Below are 16,449 nucleotides of genomic sequence, written 5' to 3'. Positions count from 1 at the left end.
TATCTATCTATCTATCTATCTATCTATCTATCTATCATCTGTCATCTCTCTATCTGTATAAAGGTCCTGGGTTCAATCTTCAGTATTGTAAAACCAAACAATACCAAAAAAAAAATGAAGAAAGAAAAGAAAAGAAAAACAGCAACTTCCTATCCACTGGTATTGGCTATATTTTTCATGTACTTTTGCCTTTGAGTTCTCAGGATAACCCTATTGGGTGGATAGCGTTCCATTATGTGGGTAATGAGGAAACTGAGGCTCATACTGGGAAGAGGATTTGCTCAGGGACTCAGGCCTGCCCGACTGGCTAGGCCCAGCACAGGTCTGTCAGGCTGCTGCTGGCTCCAGCGTGCCCCTCCCCACCCACCCCAGCAGCCCCTGCTCTCACACTTGCTAGCTTGCCACTTGCCACCAGGGCTTGGCCCTCAGACGGGACACCTTCCTGTCTTGCTGAAGTTGCTTTTGCAGCCTGGAGCCTAGTCAGGTTGTTAGATCCTAGCCCACTCTTGCAGATGCCTAGACAGCATGAGTTCCGTGATGAACCTGTCCCTGCTGGGGGTATAGCAATGGCCACAAATTTATTATTATTTTGTGGCCACAAATGGTCTGGTTCTCCCAAATTTAGTAGAAAAAAGGAAAGATTTCAAGAGTGTTGACTGAAGTGATCTGACAGAAGCAAGGCACTTAGGGACCTGCGATATCCGACTGCAGAAAGCATGTGGTCCTTCTTGTTGCCCAGTGCTGAATCCTGGTGCTTTTGTGTGGGACACTGAGGTATAGTGATGTGTATGCTGTCACTATGAGCCCACCAAGAACTGGGATGTAAGGGTGAAACAACAGTCAGAAATCTTAGAACTCCTTGGGTCTCCTGTCAACCAGTGTCTCCAGCTCTCTCCAGCCACACTTGTCCCCCATTCCTCTGGATGTCCTCAGTTTCATTTTAGGAGAGGGGCCCCTGGGAATCAAATTCAGGAGAGCTCTACTACTTGGCTTCATTCCCAGCCCTCTTTACTTTGTATTTTGAGACAGGGTCTTGTTATGTGGCTGCGCTTGAACTTGTGAGTCTCCTTTCTCAGCCCACCCAATAGTCGGTGCCCTTTGCCTCTTCCACCTCCCTCCTCAGGGGGCCCATTGCTTCTTTGGGTCCATTTCCCCCTCACTCTCTGGGCTCTGTCTCTTCTGCTTCACCAGCAGCCAGATCCCACTTACCTTGGTATCCCTGAGGGCCCGAACCAGAGCTGCTGCCACGGGGTGTTTGATTTATCACATCACTTAGTATTCAGACTCACACTTCTGACAGAAACGTGAGAGCATCCATCATGAGGAGGTGCCACTCTGGTGAGCGAGGAAGTTGTTCAAATGCAACCCAGCACTTTGGGAAGACTCCAGATCTCTTGGTGCCTTGTGCTGCGCGCGGGGGAGAGCGGCTCTGTGCTGACACAATGTGGTACCTGGGGAAGCCTGAGACATGGGTTCTGGGGTAAATCTGATTCTCTCCAGGAGATTGTGATGCACAGTGATACATTTTAGAAGGAAGGACATTTTTTAAGGCCTAAGGCAGTGTGTCTAGTATTGGAACAGGGGAAAATATTCACACATCAACACCTTACTTATCTGGAGAAGGTGGGTCCAGCCACCTCAGCTGTCCAGAATCTGTCCAAGAACCGGCTGGCATCTGCACAGCTGAGGGGGAGACTTCTGCAGATACATTCAGCTGTGCCTGAGCTCTGACCAGAGTCCCACCCAGCACCCAGCTGCACTTGACTGGTATGCTAACCTCACTGGCAATGCTATATTTGATTTTTACTCTGCACCAACTGACCAACTAGGGACAGAGGCAGGATTGATGTCATGAAGTGAAGAAATATATTTCATGACAGCAGCAAGAAGTGACAGCCTACCACCCAGCCCTGAAGGTGAAAGAGGGAAAAATACCAAAGGAAGACCTGAGGATTAAAAACACACTTTGAAAAATTAGGAGAGAGAGAGCAGTATAATACTCTGTAGCCTGCACCATGTGTTAGTCAGCTTTCTGTTGCTGTGACAAATACCCAGGATAGTCAACTTAACAGGAAAGGTTTACTTTGGGTACACTTTCAGAGGGTTCTGTCTGAAACTGGTTGCTTGCCTCTGGTGCCTGGGGCCCATGGTGGCATGGAGCAGTGTGACAGGGCATGTAGGCCTCTTCACCTCACAGTGGCTAAGAGGCAAGGAGAGTGACAGGAGGGGTTGGGATGCCAGGCATCCATCCAGCAGCACACCCTCAGTGACTTAACTTCCTTCCAGGAGACCTCCTGATAGCCCCACAAGCTGGTGACTAAGCCTCTAACATCTGGGCCTTTGGGGCACATTCTAGAACCAAACTGTAACATCGCTCTGGGGAGCTCCTGGGTTCCCAGGGGACCTGTGGCTTCATTTCTGTCACCCTCTGTGGGACTTGCAGATGATAAGCCATCGGGTATTGTGAGTCTGTTTTCTTGTCTGTAAAATACAAATAGCAATTTATTGAACTCAAGGTGTCATGCACTGATGTTAGCCCTTTATATGTGTGAATTTACTTAATTTTCACAGTTGAGTACGAAGGAAGAATTATGTATTAGCACTAAGAGCGAAGGTGCAAAGAGATGCAAGCTGGCCCGAGCTCTCGCAGCCACACACGACAGAATCAGGAGCAAGGCCAGGCAGCCGGCGTCGTTCCTGCCCACGGCTCTTAACTAGGGCACTAGTCATTGGGCTCCCACACAGAGCTGTTCAGAGCACTGAAATAAATACATGTGAAGGGGGCTGGCACGGTTCTGTGTGCACCGCACAATGCGAGTAGAAAGATCTGGGCTGAGCAGACCTTTTGTTTAGAAAAACAGTGAGCCCACAGTAATTATTCCTGGGGGCGGGGCAGGGGGAGGTTGGTGAGGAGGCAGGAGTGAGGAACCTTCACCTTCCACTTGATACCTGACTGTACTGTTGAAATTTTCTACAGACTTGTGTTACCGTAACAATTTAGAAAAAATTCTCAGGGTAAAATGAATTGCATATGGTAAGTACATGTCTAAAACCTAAAGGTGTACCTCCATGCAGATTGCATTTCTGAAATGAATCTATCAAGCACTAATTTCAACTTGCTGTATCTAACGCTTTATACTTCAGTTATCGAGATTGCACTTCCATGGACCCGCTGGTGCCAGGTCTTAAGTCCCACTGTGGACGTGATCCATGCACTGTGCAAAGAGGAGCTGTGTCTGTCCTCGTGCCCAGTGCCTTTTGCTGCAGGAGGACCCCTCCACGCCCCCAACGTCCAGGCCTCAGTGTGCAGCTCTCCTGCATAGACACTGTGCTGTACTCTGGGGATACTAGTGCTGCGCTCTTGTGTGTCCCATGCCACGCTGGGAGCTGGCCAGAAGAGGAGGACAGTATCCCTTTCCCAGGGACTCTCTGGGGAGATGATCTTCCACCTTGGGCTGACCTGAGGGACACACCTGGGGAGTAATGTTACTGGGCTCTGGAACATATGGGGAACCCTGGGACTACCTGGCAAGGGGTGATTGGGGCAGGTGGACAGGGGCAAATAAAGAAAGAATTTGTCAGTTTGCATGTGAAAGGCTTGTGGACATCTCTAGGAGCCCTTGAGGGCTAGCAAGTCTCCAGGACACTAGAGCATCAGAGTATGCAAAACAGAAAACACAGGAATCCCTCTTCCCACCCTGCCTTATTTATATATTTCTTTATTAATGTATTTGGCAGTGGGTCTCACTATGCAGCTGGGATTCTAGTGATCCTCCTGTTTAAGCCTCCCCAGCACTGGGATTACAGGCATGTGCACCATGCCCAGACTTGGTCGCTGGCTCACCACGCCTGGGGGCAGGGCCTTCGTGGCCTGTGGTGTGGGGGATGGAACCCACGTCCCTGCACTTGCCAAAGCAGGCGCTTAGACTGCTGAGCCATCTCGCTGGCCTTCCTTCCTTTTTAAAATCTCTACTTCCCACTTAAAACATATCAAAATATTTCAAATATTCCTACTAAAAAACAATATAGATGTAGTACAGCTTATGCCTACAACTAGGCTTGGGAAATGCGCGTGTTTCCCATCCAGATCTCATTATTTCTAAGAACTCCTACTTTGCAGACACGGCCATCTTTTTCCCCTTTCCCATTCCATGTCCTCCTTCCCACCCCAGAAACAGCGACTGTCTGAAGTTGCTAATATTTTTTCATATTTCTATTTTTATTTTTAGTCCAGATGTACATGTCCATAAACAATTTTAAAGCTTTACACAAACATTACACTGTGCATATAACACTTTGCAGCCTATTTTGCGTTACTTACTGCAATTTATCTTTTCTTTCTTTCTTTCCTTCCTTCTTTCTTTCTTTCTTTCTTTCTTTCTTTCTTTCTTTCTTTCTTTCTTTCTTTCTTTCTTTCTCTTCCTTTCTTTCTTTCTTCTTTCTATTTTTTGTGGTACCAGGGATTGAACTCAGGACCCTGCGCTTGTCAGGCAAGCATTTATTCTACTGAGCTATCTCCTCAGCCCCAGTAGGTGGCTTTCGTTGCTTATTTTATTGTGATCACTGACATATTTCTACCCTCTTACTTTGGGTGCTCCTTCTTCACTACCCCTTTTGTTCTTCTGCTAATGCGGCTGTTCCCTTAACATTTTGCCAAACATACTAAATTACCTTTCTTTTTCCTACTAAAATCTGAAACTATTAGGTATCTTTCTCCTCTCTTACGTCTGCTGAAATGTGTCACAATATGCAACAACCCATGAGCACCTGCTCTGTATCATATTCTAGAATTTTGGTTCTAAACATTTTAGTCGTTATCTTTATTTTCTTGTTCCTAATTAACTTCTCCAACAATTCTTGTCAATTTTTGTTCATGATTATTTCTTCCACTCTATTCCTGCTTCAGGAGACCCTTTTCTGAGTTCATCCTTTGGCTGTATTCAGGGTATGTGCTGAGGGTCAAGTGTGTCAATGCTGAATATTTGGATGTCGTGAATTGTCTCTTTCTTCTCACTCATGGTAATAGTTTAGCAGGGCATAAAATCCTATGCAAACTGTAATTCACCTTTAGAACTTTATCATTTGAATGTGTTGCTGCTGGTGAGAAGTCGGCCATCCCTGTAGTGATTGGTTCATTATAAATTAGTTATCTTTCCCTGGTAGCCTCCAAACTCCGGCTCTAGAATGAAATTCCTCTCACCTCCATCATACTCTTATCCTAATCAAGTGACAAGGACGGGCCAGATTGAAGAGATGGGAAAGGTGGCACTGCCTTTGGATGGGAAGAGCCACAGAGTGCTATTTCAAAATCATTGATATAGGAAGAAGGGAACAATTAGGACAGCTTTTGCATTTAACCTGCCACTCTGTTTTGCCCTGTTGTCTTTTCATGCTGAGATGCAGCTTAGTGTGGGTTGCAGTGTCAGGCAGCAGTTGGTAGAACTTCGTTCCAATTTTCCTTTGTTCAGAGGTGGCTCTTCTCTATCTGCTCTGTCCCATTTGCCACCTTCAAATAGTGCACCTAGTTGTGGTCCCCCCTCTGCTGTGATGTTGCTGAGACCTCTGCCTTTCCTGGGGGTGCTATGAGTCCTTGTCATCCTTGAGAATTCTTACCACCAGATACTTCAGTGTATTTTCCATCCAGACCCATCAAGCTCACAGATCTGTCTTCCTTTACTACATTTTGGGCTTTTTTTTTCCTTGCAAATTTTATCTTATTTTGAGTAATGTTATGTCTTAAAATTTTCTATTTTTGTGCTTTAGCTATCATTGCAGTGTGTTTGGTATGACAGGGAGGAGGAGACCTCAAAATGTGAATTTAATTTGCGATACCACTTTGGCTGGGATTCTTCTGTTTACTTTCTTCATGAAACAGAGCTTGTCACATTCTCCCGGAAGCAGATGAGGTTGTGACAGCACACTGGTATGTATGTGATTGTGAGAGTGAGAACAAAAGCTCAGGCTCTAGAGGAGGGGGGGTCTCTGGGGTCGCAGTCCATCCTAGTGCTGTCCCCTAGGTGGCCCTCCAGCACCTGGACACCTCCACTGACCACTGGCCTGCCACCCCTTCCTCCCATCTCAGCATAGCTCTGGTGCCTCTTTAGCCAGTATGTCTCCCTGGCCTTGTCCGACACACACACCAGGGGCTGTAGCTGGAGCCTGGGGGACCAGCACAAGCATGGGGCAAAGCAGGCAGAGGAGGTGGCAGCACCAGGTGAGGCAGGACCACAGGCCACAGAAGGACTTCAAGTTGGACCCCACTGACTACATCCAGGGCTGGGGGCTGGAGCCTAGGAAGATTAGGTGACTGCTGGGATGGGGTGGAGGGGGATGGACATCACCTAGCAGGAGCAGGCAGCAGGTGGATGCTGGAGGAGGTGGAGAGGAATGGTGGGACTTAGCGATCTGAGAAAGGAGCAGAGGATAGAGACAGGACAAGGCCAAGAAGGTGCCCTCTGTTTTCTTTCTGATATACAACCATAGCCACAAACTGGGTGGCTGAAAAGAACACACATCTTTTCTCCTGCGTTAAAGGCTAGAAGTCCACAATCAAGGTGCTGGAGGGGTCAGGGTCCTTTTGGATGCTCTGGGAGGATCATTCCTCAGCTCTTCCAGCATCTGGGGAAGGGCACCTGTGGCCCTGTCTTGAGCTATGTCCCCTTGACACCAGTGTCTGCCCATTGTCATACTGTATCATATGCCCCCTGCCCCCAATCTATCTGACCTCTCTTCCTCACTCCTGGGATTCCAGGGTAAGTACTTTCTCCAAGAATCCTTAGCTGAATTTCATTTTGGCCATATAAGGTCATGTTTATACTCTTACCAATAAGATAACAGTCACAGATCTAGGAATTGGGACAAGGAGATCTCTTTCTCTAGGCCATTGTTTGGGTCCTGCAGTGCTGATGGATGACAACTATGTAGTCAGCGCTTCCATAGTGAGACTGTGGGCCAGACTCTGTGTCCTACCATCCTCCAGTGTACAGACACGTTGGAGTGTTAAGGCTACCTTAGTTAGACACTATTGTTATGTCCTGTTTGTAGATGAGGAAACTGAGGCTCCAAGAGGTGAAATGTGCTGTGTGACAGGAAGCCACAGAGCTGGGGTATGAATCCAGGTGTTCTGGCTCTTAACCAGTAGGCAGCTCTGCCTCTGTACACTGGATAGATGAAGGGGTGTAGGTCCCAGCAGGAGTGAGGTGCATGGAAGAGGGTTCAGTAAGAAAAGTGAGGGTAGAACTTTGACTTTGGAGATGCCATTCCCTTCTCTCCCCCCTTCATTGCCAAGTGCAGCCTCCGTGCCTGGGTTTCTGTTCCTTCCCACAGCTTCCCTGCCTTTTGGAAAAGAAGGCAACAACTCCCCTCTTGGCAGCAGCCAGAGCCACTGACCTGCTGTCCAGCTGCATGGCCCCAAGGACCAGCTTTGGGTTGCAAAGACTTTGCAGGTAGTTGAGAGGCCACATGATGACTTTGGGCACCTAAATGCCTGGCTATGGAGACCTAAGCAGCCTGGAGCCTACACTGCCCTGGGCCACTCTCCCTTCTGAGGGGCAGAAGCCTGGGTGCTGCTGCTGCCAGCCCTTGGTCCCCTCTCCCCTGGGTCACTGCTCACTGTCACCCATCTTAGATGCCTACCTTCACTGTGGGTCTGCCCCTGCCTGCCTAGGGCTTAGGACAGCTCAGCCAGATGGATTGTGATTGGGAGCAGGTAGGTGCTTCGTTATTTGGAAACAGCACCCAACTAAATGTGTGGAAGCTTGTTCCTGCTTCTCCCTCATACTCACCTGAAACATGAGCAAGCTCTGGACTATGCAAGCTGAAGAGAAAGGACTGGGGTGCAGAAGGCGAGGAGCAGAGGCACAGGCACGGGGAGGGTGAATTGTGGCTGGGGATTCATGGTTGAGGATGACTGTGCTGCTGAGTGCTGGAGGCAGGGGGCTGAAGGGCTGAGGGGCTGAGGGGCTGAGGGGCTGAGGGGCAGGCTCCAGGGCATCTGGGAGGTGAGCTGGAAGAGATGGGAGGAAGATTTCACAGCAAGCAGTTCTGCTGCAGATGCAGGTATTCTCTGCTAATGCAGTTGTTTACACATTTTTAAAGGAATACGGTAATTAAAAAAAATAATAATCAGCACCATAGTGCTTAAGATGTGCCAGGCCTCCCGAGCAGTTTATGCGCATTTGCTCAGATCAGCGGGTCCTCACATCCGGTCTGGAAGGGTAGGAACCGCCATAACCTCTTACAGGGTTTCAGCGACATGTCCAAGGCTCATGGCTGGCCTGCTGATGTCACACGTTTTGAAGGATGATTTGAAAGAAGCCAGGCATCTGAGGAACACTCCAGGCCATATCCCCAAGTAGCAGCAGCCTTGTCAGACCCCTAAAAGATCAGCCGTGAGAAGAAGACATTCAGCACCCTCGGGGGTCACTGTGTGTGCTCGCACTTGCCTGCCATCGCAGCAAGCTCCACAGGCTGGTGGGGTTGCTAGCCCAAGGTGTAGGTGGGGGCAGAGGCCTAGGATGCTGCTAGGCCCACTACAGCCCCCTGCCCCCATCCCCTGGCCTGTGGGGCCAGAAAGCCGGGGACCATGTCAGCTCCATCTCTGGCTCCAGCGTGAGGAGCTCTAGGTGATGGTATTTATTGGGTCAGGGAAAGGACAGAGTCAGGAGGTCTGAAGGAAAGCCCTAGCCCTGTGACCAACTAGCTGCAGGTCCTTAAGGAAGTCACTTAACCTCTTTCAGAATCAGTTTTGTGTTTGTCACATGGACATGATAGTATTTGCATTAAGTGCTACAGATAGATGATGGTGAGATTCAAAGGAAAATGTGACATGTCTTTGGAAACCGGAAAGGGCTTTATATAAAGAATCGCTAGCATTCTGTTAGTACTAGCATCTCGGTAGCACGTGACACATGCGTATTTAGGTAAAGGTCTTCCAGCAGTGGTTCTAATCCATGAAGAGCCTGCTCCGTGCCTTTCTTTCTACACATTGTGAATGGAGGGGCAAAGCAGGAGAACCTGATTTCTTGGAACAGAGACAAGCATAGACCAGGATCACAAGAACTCTGGATGGAGGGCTGTGATTCCAGGGAGGTCTGGGTGAAGGCTGTGAGGGGTGGGGAGACAGGGACTGAGCAGAGCCTTGGCAGGGGAACAATCTGGCGCAAGCACTCCATGGTGCACACCAGGCCATGAGGGAGGGTTATTAAAAATGGAGCTGCTCTAGAGATGCTGCTTTCACAGACCTGGAGTAGACCTTGGAAGTGGTATTTTAACAAGCCCCAACATGGTTCTGGCGAGGTAGTCCACACCTTTGCAAAGGACCATGCTGTGCCCTGGGTGGGTTTCCAAGCACCAACTTCCAGTTGTCAAAACCTAGCCAAACAGAAGAGCACCTTTAGAAAGTGTAGAAACGCAGTAGTAACCTCTGTATATTTGTCTATTCTGAACACATTTCTTTTCTAGGATTGTATGCTTCATGAATTATATCTCAATAAAGCGGTTTTTGAAAAATGCACAGGACACAAATAGGAGCGTACCAATCTGAATTCTCAGTGATGTTTTCAAATGGAATGGGACATTATTTTTGTGCCTGTTGCCAGGAAGGTTCTTGGGGTTTAGTGAATCGGAGCTGAGTCTGTTGCTCCACATCGCTCTAATTATGGTTCCTGAAGCTCTCAGTGGGAAGTAAAAACCAGAATATTCTTTCAGAAGATCTTATGTGCTACCCTGGAAGGTCTGTTTTGCAAAATTAATCAGCTTTGGGCCAGGTTCTTATCCTGAACCAATTGGGATTTCCGAGCTGCGTTAGAGACAGCATGCTCGGGGAAAATAATTTCTTCTGCTTGTGTTTGTTTCCACTGCATTAGCTTCAGCTAACCGATGGTGCCAGGCCCAGGGGGGTGATGCAGAACTCAGAGACGTGATCCTTCCCTTCAGGGAGGATTTGAAAAAGACATATAGCTGGGATATGAAGGAGAGGGAAGACTCGGTGAGGGTCCTGAGGGGATCACACTGGCCAAGGGGAAAGTGGGTGAAAAATTAATTATAACATTTCTAGGAGAAAATGGTTCCCTAAAAAGTAATTATAAATATTAAATTCTGCCTCTCTGTAGCATGAATGAACATTGGCCATTGAAGAAATACAGTGGAAAAATTCCAGACCGAATCTTTGCCTGAGAATGTTCGCCCTGATGTGGGCTGCAGCAGGCCGTGGGGGAGTGCTGGAAGAATGGCTCCCAGCCTTCAGGGAGCTTGTTTATCTCTCTGAAGCAGAGGAGGCCTTGGCAAAAGGAACCGGGTGCGCTGTAGGAGGCAGGATGGAGAGCAGGGGTGCTTACTGACAGGCATTTCTCTGGGAGTCTGAATTTGCTGAGAATCCGGGCTGTGGAGCAACAGCAACCATGAGACTGGCAGCAGGCCAAGATGGCTCAGTCCTGGGGATCGGAGAGCCTGCGCTGTTCAGTCGCAGCTGTCCCTGCTGACAGCTCTACCGGGCAGGTAGAAAAGAACCACCGCTCTCGGCTGGAGAAGACCGTGAGGCCCAGACAGGCAGCCACTTGTCCAGCGCCATGCGGCTGCTCCCCCGCTGCAGGGACTAGATTTGAATGCAGCTCCCCCCGCCACTCCATACATACCCATGGTGGAGGGTAAGGGGCAAGGTAATTTGTTAAAAATAGGATCCAAGCATCTCTGTGACAGCCTCAGTTCCCTTTCCTTTGGCTTTTTCTTCCCCCAGTGAACTAATTAACAATTGGAAGTAGCTCCCTAGTGCTTGGGCAGGTTGGTTCTATTATTATTACTATTATTATTTTTGGAGATACGTTTCCTAGTGATAGTAGAAGGAGCAGCTGCTCAGTGAGATCTTTCTGAACTCAGAGCTCAGCCAAGGGCTTCCCCGGTGGCTGAGTGCTTCCTGCTGTACCTGACCTCCCTCCCAAGCAGCCAGGGCTCTGGGCTCTCTCGGCACTGTGGCCCTCTGAGTGGCCGGTGCTTACCTGCCATGCACTCCCAGCTATTGAAGGGACATGCGGCAGTCCTGGGGACATTCACAGTGGCCAGCCTTCAGCCCACACTGGCTCTGACCAATGCAGCAAGATGAGCGAAACAAAGACAGACCCTTTGTAGAGCTAGCATTGTTGTGCAGAGCAGGCTGGGCTCTGAGATGTGCCCTTTCTTTTTCCTCCTTTCCCTCATCCTCCCTTTTTTTTTCCGACAATGTAGAAATTTTATTAAAGGATAAAAGAATGTTGGTCCCCAGTCCCATGGGAAGACCAAATAAATAAGGGCTAAAAGGAAGGGATGGGGTGTGAACGGTGGGAGCCTCAGGGTGGAGCGCTCCGAGGCGCCGCAAAAATGACTGGAATGAAACACAGGGCACCTTGCCATTCGAGCAGTGTGGCCAAAGGGTTGGTGCAGGGCTGGGTGGAACTTGAGGGAGGGGCTCGGCTGGTGTGAAAGTCACACTCATTGTCCAGACAAGCCTCATGGGAGCAGTGGACAGCAGTGAGACGTGCTTTGAGGCACAGCCTCAGGGCCAGTGTTCGAGGGCCCAGATTGCTAGGACCTGCCCGGCCTATCAGGGGTCTTGGAGACTGAAGTGAGCAGATGAGGGGCTGGCACCAAGGGGGTGTTGGGAAGAGAAGGTCAGACTGGTGGTTGTTGGAGCTCCCCGACTGCAGCAGTGCCGTGGACTGGACTTTAGGCACTTTGGTTCCATGGAGCAGGTATCTGATGCCCCTAATACTACCCTACAACATGTCTCTTCAGATGCAGTCTGTCTCTGGGGCGGAGGCAGAAGGGGTCCAGGCTCTGCTAGTGGGCAGGGTTCTGTTTCCTCAGGCTACTCCTGGAAGGAAGGTTCTCATGTCTCTGGCTTGGCCTTAAAGCAGGACTCTGGAGGCCCTGGATCAGTTGGTGGGCACAGTTGTGTCACCTCTGGCTCTGGTTGTGTCACCCCAGAGCAGGGGTATGCTTCCTACACTCCTCTGGAAGGCAGGGCCCTGGCAGGTCAGAGTGCTGCGACAGTCTGGGAAGGTGTGATGTCCCAGAATTATGCTCCAGAGCGTTCAGAGTTCTAGAAATCTCAGCCAGCAGGGGCTGAAGTTCAACCATATCCAGAGAGCAGCCCCCATTAAGGAGGCACACTTGCCCACGGCCAACACTTCTACCTCCTGGCGCGGTAACTGCTGCAGGATACCAATGCGCTGCATGTTTAGCTCCTGGAAGTTGAGGGCTCCACACCGGTGTGATCCAGGACTTAACACAGCTAGTTTCCCAGGCTGCTCCTGCAACCTTACACCACTGTCCTGGTCAAACAACCATACAGCAATCTGCTCCCAAGGCAGAGCAGGCTCTTCAGGACAGGACTGAGGGGTGAGGCCACTCGACCATTGAGCCCACTGAACTCTGGCGGTGAATGAAGCCAATTGACTTTTGGGTCAAATGGCAGGACACCACCACAGTGAATATGAAGTCAGAGCTGGGATGCCAGGGCTGGGTACACACTGAGCCCATCCAAAAGGTGATGGATGGGCGACAGGTGGTACCACATAGTCAGGCACAGGCTGGGCCACAGGGGAAGAGGAGGCCATCAAGTGGCAGTCATGGGCATCCCTGGGGTGTGCTCTCTCGCTGGTTTCTCCTAAAAGTATTCACTGGGCCAGACCTAGGGGGGTACCTGCTCCTTTGTCTGAATGAAGGACATTTTTGTGTTCTTCAGAGAGAGAAGCAGGCTGTACAGGGGTTTCCAGGAGCAATCCTAAGACCGGGCTCCCTGAAGTCTGGTTGCTGCCCCCTGTCTCCCTTCTGAGCTCCTGTAAACTAGGGCTGGTGGGGGAACGAAAGGAAGATCCTGAAGGTGGAACCAGTGTCACAAGCCTCTGGGGGCACAGAGTCTGACTTCAGGATCCAGATCCCTCCAGCCTTGAGAAGCAGGAAAATCTAGCAGGGCCTAGTTGGTGGATAGGGGTTCTGGGGGCCAAGTATGCAGAGGCCCGAGCACCCTGGCGCCTTGGCATGGCACCTCCCTACCTCCCTCGAACCAGTACTCTCTGAGCCAGGCTGGACTGGCGTCCTGTTGGATAGCTCTTCACCTGCTCACCTGACAGTATGGTGGCCAGGGCTGCAGGGTCAGCTGCACACTCTATGGGCCCTGGAGCTTCTCTCTGTGGAGGGGGCCTAAGCCCTGCATTTTGTCCCCCAGGGCTAGGCCTGAGCTCCTCCTCGGGGTCCGAAACTGAGTGATTGCCATCGCCTTTTGGGATTTCTGTTTGGTGTGTGGCTTCTGACCTGGGGCCTGCTGAGGCAACCAGGGTTCGTTAAATACTAAGTTGCAGCTTCTGCACCAGATTCCCCGGATGTTGGTTCTTCTGGTCCTGGGCACTCAGTTTGACTGTGAGGAAAGGTGAGCATCTCTTTGAGTGTACTGGGATCTTGTTGGGTGTAGGAGACACACCCCAAAGGAGGGGATCCTTTGTGGCCTGGATGGTGGTCATGGCGGCATCCCAGGAACCCTTCAAGGCTGCCTCCACTTTCTTCAATTTCTCCCCAAGTTTCTGGGTCTTCTGCTGCTGCTACTTCCCCAGCTTGTAAAACACTTCATCCTCCCTTTTGATCATGTCCTTTTAAACATTAAATCATAGTGATAGAATATTTTAGGATTTTGCAGGGAGTTCATTTTATTTTTTAAAAAAGATTGATACTGACCTTTTTTAAACTTCTGAATTTTGTTCTTTTTTTGTTCTTTTTTTTTCCAAAGTTTTATTGATAAACAGATAGCAATGAGACAGTTTCAAATCAAATCAGAAGTACAGTTTCAACAAATAATACACTGTATATATTCTTCTTAGTGGTTAATTGCTGTACAAGATGCGAACTTGTGATCCTATTTACAAACACCATTAGAACAAATCATTCTATTCATTAAGAGATGAATTTTGTTCTTTTAAAAATACTATTTAAAAAAATGAATAAGCAAGCCACAGATTGTACAAATATTAGCAATCATATATGCACCTATCTGGCAGAGGACCCATATTGAAATGATTTCAATATGATAACATTGAAACAACTTCAGATCAGTAAGAAAAAGGCAAACAATGCAATTAAAGCATAGACTTGGGCAGGTATAGATACTTTCCACAAAAGGGAAGGATGCCCAAGTGGCCAAGCACAAACAATGGTGTCTAAATGAGTATATGTCACAGGAAAGCAGAGAGTCTGGTCACTCGCCAGACACCTGAATGGCTAAAATCAAAAAGACTGAGAACAGCAAGTGTTGGTGAGAATTTGGTTCAGGCAGAATGATACTTTGCTATGTTTTCTGATGTCCTTCCTTGAGATAATAAAACTTGACAACTGCACAGCTATCCTGATTTTTTTGTTGTTGAAATTGTGTGTTTTACGGCATCCCGGAGTCTCAGCGTCACTGTTATTGGTAGCATCAAAGAAGCTTCTATGAACTCAGCAGAGAAAAATGGCAAACTATGTTCTGTTAGATCAAGAAAGGCTTTGAGCAAAAGTGGCACCCGAGCAGAGCCTTGGAAGGTGACTGTGAGGTGCTCGCAAGGGGACAGGAGGGCTGTGGCCAACTTTTCTTGTAGGGAGATCAATGTTGGGGGAGAGGCAAGGACAGAGGGTGGGGCAGGCTGCAAGCAGAGTCACCTGCCTGTGGCCGCAGGGAGAGCCTCATAGCCAGACAGGCAAGAGGCAGGGATTGGAGAGACCACGGCTCCGCAGATGCTCAGCAAAGGGAACCTATGGGAGACTCAGGGCTGGCTGTGTGGGCTGGCATGCAAAGCTGGCGCATGGGCAGCTCCCAGCTCTGGCTCTATAGCTCCTGATGCTCCTGCACAGGACACACTGCTAGAGCTCATCTCTGTCCATTTCTCTGCCCAGCACACTACACTGGGGCTCCCTCAGCCTGCCTCTTGCCTACTCCCAACTGTCCATGGCAGTCCTGCTTCTTCCCGCAGTCCTGAGCACTACCCCCTTTCTTGTGAGGAGTGTCCCCCTGCTGCCACCTGGGGCGATCCCAGGGTCTGGGATATGTCCTGGGTTTACACCCAAGCCCCTGCCAGCTCTGTGTACACTGTGTATCATCTCTGTAGCCTGTGCAGATCTGTCTGTGCCCCTGTGTGCTGTGGGTGAGAACTTGGGGGACCGCATGCCTCATAGGACAGAGGAGGCCCTTCAGCCTGGCATTCAAGGTCATCTGTTGTTCAACCCCAATCAAATCAAAAGAAAGCCCTGGCCCCTAAGTGGTGCTGAAGCTCCAAGATTACACTGGTCTCCTGAGAGACTGCGTTTGTGTATTCTGTTCTGTGGTAGCCAAAGTAACTGGCTCTCGCATAAGACAGAGCTTTTCCTGCCATGGAAGCCTCTGAGTTGAGAGTACCCAAGTGGATTTACTGAGGCAGGGCTGCCGTAGCAGGCTCTCCAGTGTGCTGGTCTTATCTCCTGCTTTCTACTCTTCTGCTTGGCTATAGAACTCTCCATTCAAACAGTTTTCTAGAAGCCTAAGTATAAAAAGGGCAGAATGGAACTCTTCTGGGTGGATGGCAGTGGGGTCCCAGAGTCCTGCTTGGCAGGGTCTCATTGCGTCTGTCTCCCTTTGGTGGGCCTCCTGGGGAAAGGAACTAGAAATCCCTAGCTAAGAGTCCTTCCCTGGGGCCAGGGAGATAGCTCAGTAGAATAAGTGCTTGCCTGGCAAGGGCAGGGTCCTGAGTTCAATCCCTGGTACTGAAAAAAAAAAAAAAAAAGTCCTTCCCTTTAAGGCCCCCAGAGACCCTATCCAGGAATGAGATCCTTCATATCTCTCCCCATAAATGCAGCCACTAGGTTGCCTGTCATGCCCTGTTCAGTGTGGTGAGGTGGTACAGGGCCCCAGTTCAGTACCAGAGCCATGAGCAGTGGGTTAGGCATGGCTCTTCCCTGTAGTTGGGCCGTTCTGGAGTATGGACCAGCAAGAGAGTCAGCCATGTGAACAAGAGCGATAGAGCCAAGAAAATTCTGTCTACACACTCCCCTGGGACTGTGGCGGGCTCAGGGTCTTAAAGGAGTATGCAGCTGCCTCGGAAATGAGTGTGGTCCTGGCCCTCGGGTGGGCTTCAGACCCACGCATCTGCCAGCGGGAGAAGCCAAATGCATTCTGGGTACCTGACCTGCTGCATCCACGTCCTGGCTGAGCCCTGCCTGAGAGCTTCAAATCCCAGCCTCCCACCCAAGTTAGGTCTGTTGCACTGATTGTGTACGACTTTGAGGATATTTTTCTTCTCTCCTATGTGAAGTTTTAGTTTTTCAGTAAACAGTAATTAAAACTAACATAAGCAGAGACAACAATGCAACATTTTAATTTATTTATCTCAGCTGACTGCACCAGCCAACCTCCCAGTGAAATTCCTTTGTTTTCTTATGTGATGCACCATCTCAGTGATCTCTCTCTCTCTCTCT

General features: G+C 49.5%; 1 protein-coding gene and 1 pseudogene across 1 annotated transcript in view; one reads left to right on the top strand and one right to left on the bottom strand.

Annotated features, from left to right (window-relative positions):
* Gabbr2 (gamma-aminobutyric acid type B receptor subunit 2) overlaps window positions 1–16,449 on the top strand; it is a 391,890-nt gene that overhangs the window by 86,139 nt on the left and 289,302 nt on the right. The window lies entirely within an intron of this gene.
* LOC105744076 lies at window positions 11,322–13,493 on the bottom strand (annotated as a pseudogene).

This window comes from Octodon degus, unplaced genomic scaffold, assembly GCF_000260255.1.
Source record: "Octodon degus isolate 3935 unplaced genomic scaffold, OctDeg1.0 scaffold00221, whole genome shotgun sequence".
Lineage (NCBI taxonomy): Eukaryota > Metazoa > Chordata > Mammalia > Rodentia > Octodontidae > Octodon > Octodon degus.
This window is presented reverse-complemented; position numbering and strand designations above follow the sequence as displayed.